Source organism: Glycine soja, chromosome 2, assembly GCF_004193775.1.
Source record: "Glycine soja cultivar W05 chromosome 2, ASM419377v2, whole genome shotgun sequence".
Lineage (NCBI taxonomy): Eukaryota > Viridiplantae > Streptophyta > Magnoliopsida > Fabales > Fabaceae > Glycine > Glycine soja.
The window spans coordinates 36,516,863-36,527,575 of record NC_041003.1 but is presented as its reverse complement, the minus strand read 5'-3'; positions in this window follow the sequence as shown (position 1 = coordinate 36,527,575).

Sequence of the window (10,713 nt, the reverse complement as noted above, 5' to 3'; positions counted from 1 at the left end):
GAATGTTCATGTGGAAGTCATGAATGCATTCTTCCTCCTTCATCTTCAGATTTTCGAATTTTGTAGCCAATAGTTGCAATCTGGACATCTTCACTTTGGAGGTTCCTTCATGAGTGGTTTTCAGAATCTCCCATGCATCCTTGGCAACTGTGCATGTGTTGATCAATCTGAAGATATTCTTGTCAACTCCATTGAATAGGGCATTCAAGGCTTTGGAGTTTCCAAGTGCCAATTCGTCTTCTTCTTTTGTCCAGTCTTCTTCTGGCTTCAATTCATCAGTGGGCTTTCCTTCTGCGTCCAGCATCTTGGGATGTTCCCAGCCTTTGATGACAGCTTTCCAGGTTCTGCTATCCAGTGATTTGAGGAAGGCCACCATCCTTGCTTTCCAGTATTCATAGTTGGTTCCATCCAGAATTGGTGGTCTGTTCACTGGTCCTCCTTCTTTCTCCATGTTCATCAGAATTTATCTCCCTAGATCTCACTCAGTGATTTAGAGTGCCTGCTCTGATACCAATTGAAATTCTGATACTGAGGACAGATGTCGTACAGGATGTCACGACATCGCGCTTCAGAACATGCAGATTGTATATGACAGTATGAACAGATTGAACAAGTAAATAACACAAGAGAATTGTTAACCCAGTTCGGTGCAACGTCACCTACATCTGGGGGCTACCAAGCCAGGGAGGAAATCCACTAAAATAGTATTAGTTCGAAGATCTAACAGCCACTGTATACAACCTTCTCACCTAACCACTACCCATGCAACTTCTACCTAAGAGCCACTCTTAGATATGAGAACCCCTCTCACTCCCTCTCAATCACTCACCCGTGTTTACAAACAAATCAAAGACACACCAGAGATTGCTCTCTGAACAATAGAGATCAACTCTACACACTCAGGTCCAACACTTGATGTTAGGGTAGCATCAAGGTGGCTCACAAAACACTCAAGTCACAAAACTCACAAAATAACTCTTCAATCTCTGACTTGATTAAAAACCCGTGCAGCCTTCATGTTTATATAGCAGTGTACGTATCTGGGCTGCAACAACTTGCGCTGGATAAGCTCTATCATTCTCCTGAAAAATCTGCACTTAAAGATCTAAAAGATAAAGTTTTATCTTTTAGTTTTTATCTTCAATCTCTAATCCCTGAACGAAACTATTCAAGTTTGTAATTCAATCTTTAATTATCTTTTAATTCGTTCCTAAAGATAGAGCTCCTAATCTGTTGCTGACTGCACATTAATCTGTTAAAGATATAACAGATTTATGTGTCCAGTATTTTCGGGCAGGATGTCCTGGACATTGTATCCGACATCGTGGATCCTGCAGCTTCAATTCTTCATTTGACATTTTATCTTGCCTTGTGCATTGTGCAGCCCAATCTGATTCCTTGACATAATGTTAGACATCATGTGCAGCAACTCCAGCTTTCCTTCATTGTCTAAGTGCTTATGTTTTAACAAAATTTTAGCCAATCTTTTAAAACTAAGTAAAGCTAAGCACTAACAGCTATCTTACTGGTTTAGCTCCATCCTCTAAATTTATTCGATGCATACATTTGGATGGGCTAATGCCAGGAATGTCCACCAGGGTCCAGCCTATAGCCTTCTTATGATTCTTGAGAATAGACAACAACTTCTCCTCTTGCTCATCAGCAAGGGAGGCAAATATAATCACTGGAAAAGTTTTGCTATCATCCAAATAAGCGTATTTTAAATTTGATGGCAGAGGCTTCAATTCTGGTGTGGCCGGCTGGATAGTGGTAGAAGGAGATGGTTTCTCAGCCTGTACTTCATAAAGAAAGTCAGAGGTATGTGTACTTCCTGAAACATGGTTAGTCCTATCTAACTCTATAAAATCAATCTCGAGAGGTAAAACACCACCACTAGACATGCAATCAATATCACTCTCAGATTCACTCTCAGCATCAAATTCAGACATATGATCAAGTACAATTTCAGACTCAATGCATGAAGAGTGAGAGTGATTGAGGCCGTACCCAAATCAAATAAACATGAAAATTCAGTAATTAGGAAGTGATCCTAGGTCGTTTCCCAACGAGCAATGACAAACCAAATGTTCATAATATATTTGCGCAATAACAGTAACGATTGGGGGGGGGGGGGGGTTGTTTGTTTCGTGATTAAAGAGCAGAACAAGTAAACTGGAATTTGAAACTACTAATATTAAAAACGGGTTGTTTCCTCTGATTCAGAAGCCATTCTCTTATCCTGGGTTATGGAGAATTCGTCCCTAACAGTCAACCACTTAATCCCACCCTATTTCAATTTACTAAGCGAAAATCAACTTAGGGTTATCAATACGTGATTAGGCACCACATACACCAGTTACCCCTTTGTCCATTAAGCATGAACGCAAGTTAGGCTCAGAGGCAATTAATTGAACATGAAGCATGCACTAATTAATGTTCACGAATTTGGGATAACTGGTGAAGGGAAAACTTCCAGGAAACCACATTACAAACGAAACCTCAAAGAGAGTTGGGCTTTGTCCTCAAAAGGAAACAACACCAGAAAAACTAGCCTTCCATAGATTCAAACAGAAAACGCAAATGAAACATGAACAGAAACGTAAATGAACAGAAACATAAATAAACAGAAATGTAAATGAAACAGAAACGTAAATGAGAGTAGAAGAAGAAGCAAGAACGAAATTGTAATTAGAAGCAGAAAACGTAAAATTGCATTACGTGAACAGTAGCATCAATGCAGAAAAGGTAAAACCCTAAAACAAAAGCTCTGAATAATGAATAGCATAACATAATAGCCTTGCACGAATCCCAAGGCTGCTATTTAAAAAGAGTCACTCAAAGTCACTTGGCCTTATTACAATACTTTGGCCCAAAACGAAATAAACACTGAACAACATAAAATAAAATTGCGAAATTTCCTAATTAGAAATTAACTAAGGTAAGCGCTGCTTTATTTGCCCTCTTCAAGTCCATAACCAAAATCCGGATTAAGCCCAATGTTTCATTAATTCCTAAAATTAGATTAAAAACATCAAATTAGCTAAATGAGCCCAAATAATGGTGCAAAAAGGGTTTAGAAAATAGAAGAAAATGATGGCACATCAAAACCCCCCATACTTAGCCTTTTGCACTCCTGGGCAAAATGAAACAAAGAACAAAATCCAAGGATATCAAAGAGAGACAAATAAAAACATTCACATATTTCTCAATGAAGATCAAGGAATGAAAGGAATGGGTAACATCTAACATAAGGAGATCCAAAAAGTCAAGACATTCATGAAAATCATCCAAGCTACCCAATCATGGCAAAATAGTTAATCAGCTCAAGAATGAAAAGTGATAAAGCCTCACAAGATATACACTCTATCTCTCAAGTGTCTAGGCTACTATTTACGCTCAAAGCACCCATGAAAGCAAACACCACATAAACTTGGCAAGATTCTAAAATTGACAATCAACCCACAAACACAAGCACATGAGGATCAAAAGGTCTTTTAAGGTTGTAATGGGGCCAAGGACAAGGTATGGAAAAATATGGAATAAGTGGCTAAATCCCAAAGGAATAGAGGAGCAATGGGGAATAAGTGCATATTAAGAAAAAAAATAAGAAAATAAAAAGAAGTAAAGATAAAATTTAAACAAAAAGAGTAGAACCAAGAGTTTCATCATTCTTGTGCCATTTAAGATCTTATTCACACAACTTTATTGCTTTTCTTTTTCTTTTTTTCGAATTTTTTTTATTTTTTACTCTATAGCCTTTGAGAAAAAACATTTCATTCAGCATGTCCAACATTTAACCAATATACAATGTACATCAAGTATGGCCCAAAATACATCATGAAGCATAGCCAACAAAACAAGTTATCCAATGAAACAAAACCCCCCTGTTAGATAAGTGGCCTCAGATATCTTAAGAAGGGGGGGTTGAATTAAGATATTCCAAACTTTTCTCCTAATTAAAAATCTATCTTACTTTTTACTTAAGTTATGAATTCCCTTAATGACAATCTTCTTAAATATTAATTCAAACGAAGCAACTTGAATGTGAATATAAAGCAATAATAAATAAAAGAGATTAAGGGAAGAGAAAATGCAAACTCAGTTTTATACTGGTTCGGCCACACCCTTGTGCCTACGTCCAGTCCCCAAGCAACCCGCTTGAGAGTTCCACTAACTTGTAAATTCCTTTTACAAGTTCTAAACACACAAGGACAATCCTTCCTTTGTGTTTAGAGATCCTTTACAACAAGAGACTCACAGTCTCTTAATCCCTTTAGAGAATGAGAAGTAGAAGAGGAACAAATCTCTCTTGAAAGAGATGGATTTTACAGATTGAGCACTCAAATAATTCCTTAAAGAATTGCAATCAAGTTGGCCAAGGAATTCTTAAGAGGATAAAATGAAATTGCTTTTTGAGAGGATAAACACTTTGTTGTTCTCAAAAATCTCTCAGCAATTTCGTGTTTAAGTCACATATATATAGACCATTGGTGGTCATGAGTAAAGCCTTTGAAAAGTTGTGACTCTTGAAATTATTTTTCTGAAATTCCTGTCTGGTAATCGATTACAGTAATTGTGTAATCGATTACAGCTTTTAAAATTTGAATTAAAACGTTTACTAACTGCTGGTAATCGATTACCAAAATTGTGTAATCGATTACAGCTTTTAAAATTTTGAATTCAAATTTTTATAGCTGTTATAAAACGTATTTGGCCACTGGTAATCGATTACATCCTCTGGTAATCGATTACCAGAGAGTAAAACCTTTGAAAAACACTTTTTATTTTAAATCACTTGGCCAAACCTTTGCTAATTCAATTAGGAATTCCCTTCCTAATATTCTAGTGATCATCTTGATGTTGTGCCTTGTAATCTTGAAGTATTGTCTTGAATTTTAATCTTGAAAAGCCCATTTGCATCAATTGCAACACATCATCATGATCATCATCAAAACATCAAAGCCAATTGCATCTACACCCCCCACACTTATTCCCAAAACAATTCCAAAGCTCCAAAATTCCTTAAGGATATGGTGATATCATGGTTTTTCATTTAAGGCTTGTAGTGAGCTTCAAAACAAGGAAAGGGAAACAAGGCTCAAAAGGGCTATCAAAGGAATTAATTCAAGGTAAGTCCATTTGCCTTGAAGCTTATAAGAACAAAATTGCCTCAATCATTTCCAAATATGCATGTGAATTAAGAAGCATCAACAAGAATCAAGCCAAGGCTATTGTGCAAGCAATCAATGGGGCAAAACACACCAAATGATTATGATGATGGATGGCTCAAATTCTCACAAAGGTAAACTCATCATTTTCAAATTGAGATTTCAAAACTATCATGACATGTAGAGGAGAATCAAGGATTTCAAGTCACAAAATGTCAAGAACTTTTATTTTCAAAACAATTACCCATTTCTTGAACATATCCTATAATTCAAAGAAAAACATGCAAAGTCGTACATGCACACAAATTGACCCAAAATATTAAACTAAAAATCCGACGAAACTAACAACATTAACAAATTAACAAAACCAACAAAACTAGCAAAACCAAAGAACACTCCCCCCCCATACTTAAGCAACACATTGTCCTCAATGTAGCACAATTAAAAGATTAAAAACAATTAAATCATCAAAGAGAATCAGACAAGTGTAATAAAAGCAAAGAAAGAGATAGGAAAAGAAAAACTCCCTAAGTCATGGTGGAGGAAGAGTAGGGTGGAGTAAGGAAGTCTCTTCCACCACTACGTCCACTAAAGAAGGGTTCGTGAGGAATGGCTTAAGTCGATGTCCGTTGACCTTGAAGCTCTTGTTTGTGGAGTCGCTTTTGATCTCAACTGTACCATAAGGAAAAACATTAGTAACAACAATAGGACCAATCCACTTAGACCTCAACTTACCACTCATGAGTCCAAGCCTAGAATTATACAATAACACTTTTTGCCCAACCATGAAGTCCTTTTTAACTATCATGCTATCATGGAACTTCTTGGTCTTTTCTTTGTAGAACTTGGCATTCTTGTAGGCTTCTAGGCGGATTTCATCTAACTCAATCAGTTGCAACTTTCTTTCCTCACCAGCTTGATCCATAGAGAAGTTGCAAGTCTTCACTGCCCAGTAAGCTTTGTGCTCAATTTCCACTGGAAGATGACATGCCTTTCCAAAGACAACCCGATAAGGAGACATTCCTATGGGTGCTTTGTAGGCAGTCCGATGTGCCCAGAGAGCATCATCAAGCCTGGTACTCCAATCTTTCCTGCTTGGCTGCACAATCTTCTCTAAAATTCACTTGATTTCCCGATTAGAAATTTCTGCCTGTCCATTGGTCTGGGGGTGGTATGGTGTGGATACCCTGTGTACCACCCCGTACCTTTTAAGCAGGGCATGCATTGTCCTGTCGCAAAAATGGGTTCATTGATCACTAACAATTGCTTTAGGTACTCCAAACCTGCAAAACAGATTAGACCTGACAAAGTCTGCAACAACTTTAGCATCATTAGTTCTAGTGGGCTTGGCTTCCACCCATTTTGAAACATAGTCAACTGCAAGGAGAATGTAAACATAACCAAAAGAGACAGGAAAAGCGCCCGTGAAATCTATACCCCAAACATCAAACACCTTACAGAATAGCATAGGTTGCTGAGGCATTTGTTGTCGCCATGTAAGTGTATTTCCTGCTCTCTGACACTTCTCACAAGTGTTGCAGATCTTCCACGCATCTTTAAAGATGGTGGGCCAATAAAAACCACAATCGAGCACTTTGCGAGCTGTGCTTTGAACACCTAGATGACCTCCCGGTGCGGAAGAATGACAGAACTGCAGGATTGAGTCAGTCTCATGATCTGGAATGCATCGTCTAATTACCTGATCACTGCACAATTTCCACAAGTAGGGGTCATCCCAAATAAAATGCTTAGCATCACTTTTAATTTTATCTTTTTGGGCCTTAGATGATAAGGGAGGAAAAACAGAGGCAACTAAATAATTGACAATGTTAGCAAACCAGGGAGTAGAAAGAGAGTCAGAAATACTATACAGTATATACAAATGATCATCCGGGAAATCATCCCGAATGGGTGAATCCGCATCTGATGCACGTTCGATCCGACTCAAATGATCAGCAACTAGATTTTGTGCTCCGCTCCTATCACGGATCTCCAAGTCAAACTCTTGGAGCCAGAGCATCCATTGGATCAACCTAGGCTTAGAATCAGCCTTCTTCAACAAGTACTTTAGAGCTGCATGGTCAGTGTAAACAATAATGCGGGTACCAAGAAAATAAGATCGAAATTTTTCAAGAGCAAAAACTATGGCTAGAAGCTCTTTCTCAGTAGTAGTATAATTCGCTTGGGCAACATCTAAAGTCCTAGAAGCATAATATATCACCCTGGGCAATTTATCAATTTTCTGAGCAAGGACAGCCCCCAATGCATAATTTGATGCATCACACATAAGCTCAAAAGGGGCTGTTGATGTGCCATCATTTTCTTCTATTTTCTAAACCCTTTTTGCACCATTTTAATTACTGATTCGTCTTAATTGTCAATTAATTAGGCAGTTTTATTATTTGGGCCCATTTAGCTAATTTGATGTTTTTAGTCTAATTTCAGGAATTAATGAAACATTGGGCTTAATCTGGATTTTGGTTGTGGACTTGAAGAGGGCAAATAAAGCAGTGCTTACCTTAGTTAATTTCTAATTAGGAAATTTCGCAATTTTATTTTATGTTGTTCAGTGTTTATTTCGTTTTGGGCCAGAGTATTGTAATAGGGCCCAGTGACTTTGAGTGACTCTTTTTAAATAGTAGCCTTGGGATTCGTGCAAGGCATTCTGTTATGCTATTTTCATTATTTAGAGCTTTGGTTTTAGGTGTTCACGTTTTTCTGTTCCCTTGTTACGGTTTTCGTTCTTAATGCAAATTTCCGTTTTCTGCTTCTAATTACGAGTTCATTATTGCTTTTTCTTCTACTTTCATTTACGTTTCTGTCTCATATACGTTTCTGTTCATTTACGTTTCTGCTTCATGTTTCATTTGCGTTTTCTGTTTGGATCTATGGAAGGCTAGATTTTCTGGTGTTGTTTCCTTTTGAGGATGAAGCCCAAATCTCTTTGAGGTTTCGCTTGTAATGTGGTTTCCTGGAAGTTTTCCCTTCACCAGTTATCCCAAATTCGTGAATATTAATCAGTGCACGCTTCGTGTTCGATTAATTGCCTCTGAGCCTAACTTGCGTTCATGCTTAATGGACGAAGGTCTAACTGGTGTATGTGGTGCCTAATCATGTATTGACAACCCTAAGTTGATTTTCCCTTAGTAAATTGAAATAGGGTTGGATTAAGTGGTTGACTGTTAGGGATGAATTCTCCATAACCCAGGATAAGAGAATGGCTTCTGACTCAGAGGAAACAACCCGTTTTTAACATTAGTAGTTTCGTATTCCAGTTTACTTGTTCTGCTCTTTAATCACAAAACAAACAACCCCCCCCCCCAATCGTTACTGTTACTGCAAGTATATTATGAACATTTGGTTTGCCACTGCTCGTTGGGAAACGACCTAGGATCACTTCCTAGTTACTGCATTTTCATGTTTATTTGATTCGGGTACGGCCTCGATCAAATTTGGCGCCGTTGTCGGGGAGCAGTGTCCAAAGGTTCATAATAGCTAGCTAGTGCTGTGTGTTTAATCCTTTCATGTTTTATGTTTAATTGTTAGTATTGTGTTAGTATGTGTGTTAGTGTTGTTTAGTGTCCTGGTATTTTGTTTAGTGTGTGTTCTATTTCAGTTTTTTTCATTAAGCGTTTCCCCTGTTTCAGTCTTGGGTGTTTTGCTGTGAATAGTGTTTTGCGACGGACTTAGCGACCACTTTTGCTTGCGGCAAAACAGAGTAGTAGTAGAAATCAATTAGAGACGGATTTTAGCAACCACCCATGCTGAATTATTTGAGATTTTTTGTTTTAGTAGCTAGGGTTGTTATTTTTGCCTGAATTTTTTTGTGGTAACTTCTTTTAATCCATATTTTGTGGGAAAAATAGCTAGAGCCTTTAGTTTGGTCAGATTTGAAAGTTCCAAAAAACTAGAAAATTTCGTGTTTGTCAAAACTTCAAACGGCCATAACTTTTGCTCTGGTTATCAGAATCGCAATTATTATATATGCATTTGGGGTAGAAAAAAATTTCCTATGCCGTGGCAGCCTGCTGTAGGCCGGCTGAGGTCTCCATCGTCCAAAAAAAAGCGATTCTGTCAAAAGTTTTTTATTTTTCAAGTTTTATTCACTTATTTTTTCTTAACCCACCAATTTTAGATTTCATAGTTAGACTTTGAATTTTTGTCTGAAATTTTTTGTGCTATCTTCTCATCATTTTATAAGGTTGCTCACAAAATTTCAAGTCATTTGGATATCATTTGAGGGTAGCTGTAGTTCAAACCTGCACCTTTATTTACATGACAAGCTGGACTCTGAGCGTTAGGTGATTCCTCCACCAGGGTTGTATGTTGCTGGAGAGGTCATAATTGTTCTGCTGTGGTTGATTTTGCCGTTGAGGTTGAGGAGGTCTATTGTAAATATTTGCAGCAAAGCTTCAGGCTGCTCGATTGCTCCAGGTTGCTGCAGTGAAGGGCAAAGGTCTGTATGGTGGTCAGCAGAGGAGCACAAACCACAAACCCTTGCAACAGTACAGATTTCTGATTCAAGGCCAGCTGGTTACCAAGTTAACCAATGCATCCAGTTTGCCTTCAAGCTTCTTAGTCTCAGATGATGCAGCTGAGTTTGTAGCTACCTTCATGCACTCCTCTAATGACTATGGCATCATTTCTGGCGCTAAAACTGCTGAGAGTTGGAAGCCATCTTCTCAATTAAATTTCTGGCTTCAGCAGGAGTCATGTCTCCAAGGGCTCCACCACTGGCAGCATCTATCATACTTCTCTCCCATTACTGAGTCCTTCATAAAAATATTGGAGAAGAAGCTATTCTGAAATCTGATGTGGGGGCAACTGGCACATAGTTTCTTAAATCTCTCCCAGTACTCATACAGGCTCTCTCCACTGAGTTGTCTAATACCTGAGATATCCTTCCTGATGGCTGTGGTCCTGGAAGCAGGGAAAATGTTTTCTAAGAAATACTTCTTAAGGTCATCCCAGCTCGAGATGGACCTTGGAGCAAGGTAATACAGCCAGTCGTTTGCCACTCCTCTAATGAATGAGGAAAGCCTTCAGAAATATGTGATCCTCTTGGACATCTGGGGGTTTCGTGGTGGAGTAGACAATGTGAAATTCTTTCAAATGTTTGTGCGGGTCTTCACCTGCAAGGCCATGAAACTTTGGAAGCAAATGAATCAGTCCAGTTTTAAGAACATATGGGACATCCTCATCAGGGTATTGGATGCACAAGCTTTCGTAGGTGAAATCAGGTGCAGCCATTTCCCTTAGAGTCCTCTCACGGGGTGGAGTTGTGCCATGTTCTCAGAATGTGCAAAATCAGAATGCTCATAATCAGAATGCTCAAAATTATAATGCTCCAAATCAGGATGTTCAAAATCACCAATAACAGAATGCACAGATTCACCAGTAATGGAATGCTCAGGATGATCAAAAGGTATAAAATGATGCCTAACTAATCTATGAAATGTCCTATCTATCTCAGGGTCAAAGGTTTGTAAGTCAGATGGATTGCCTCTAGTCATACACTACATTCAGCATGCACAAACTTAGTGCC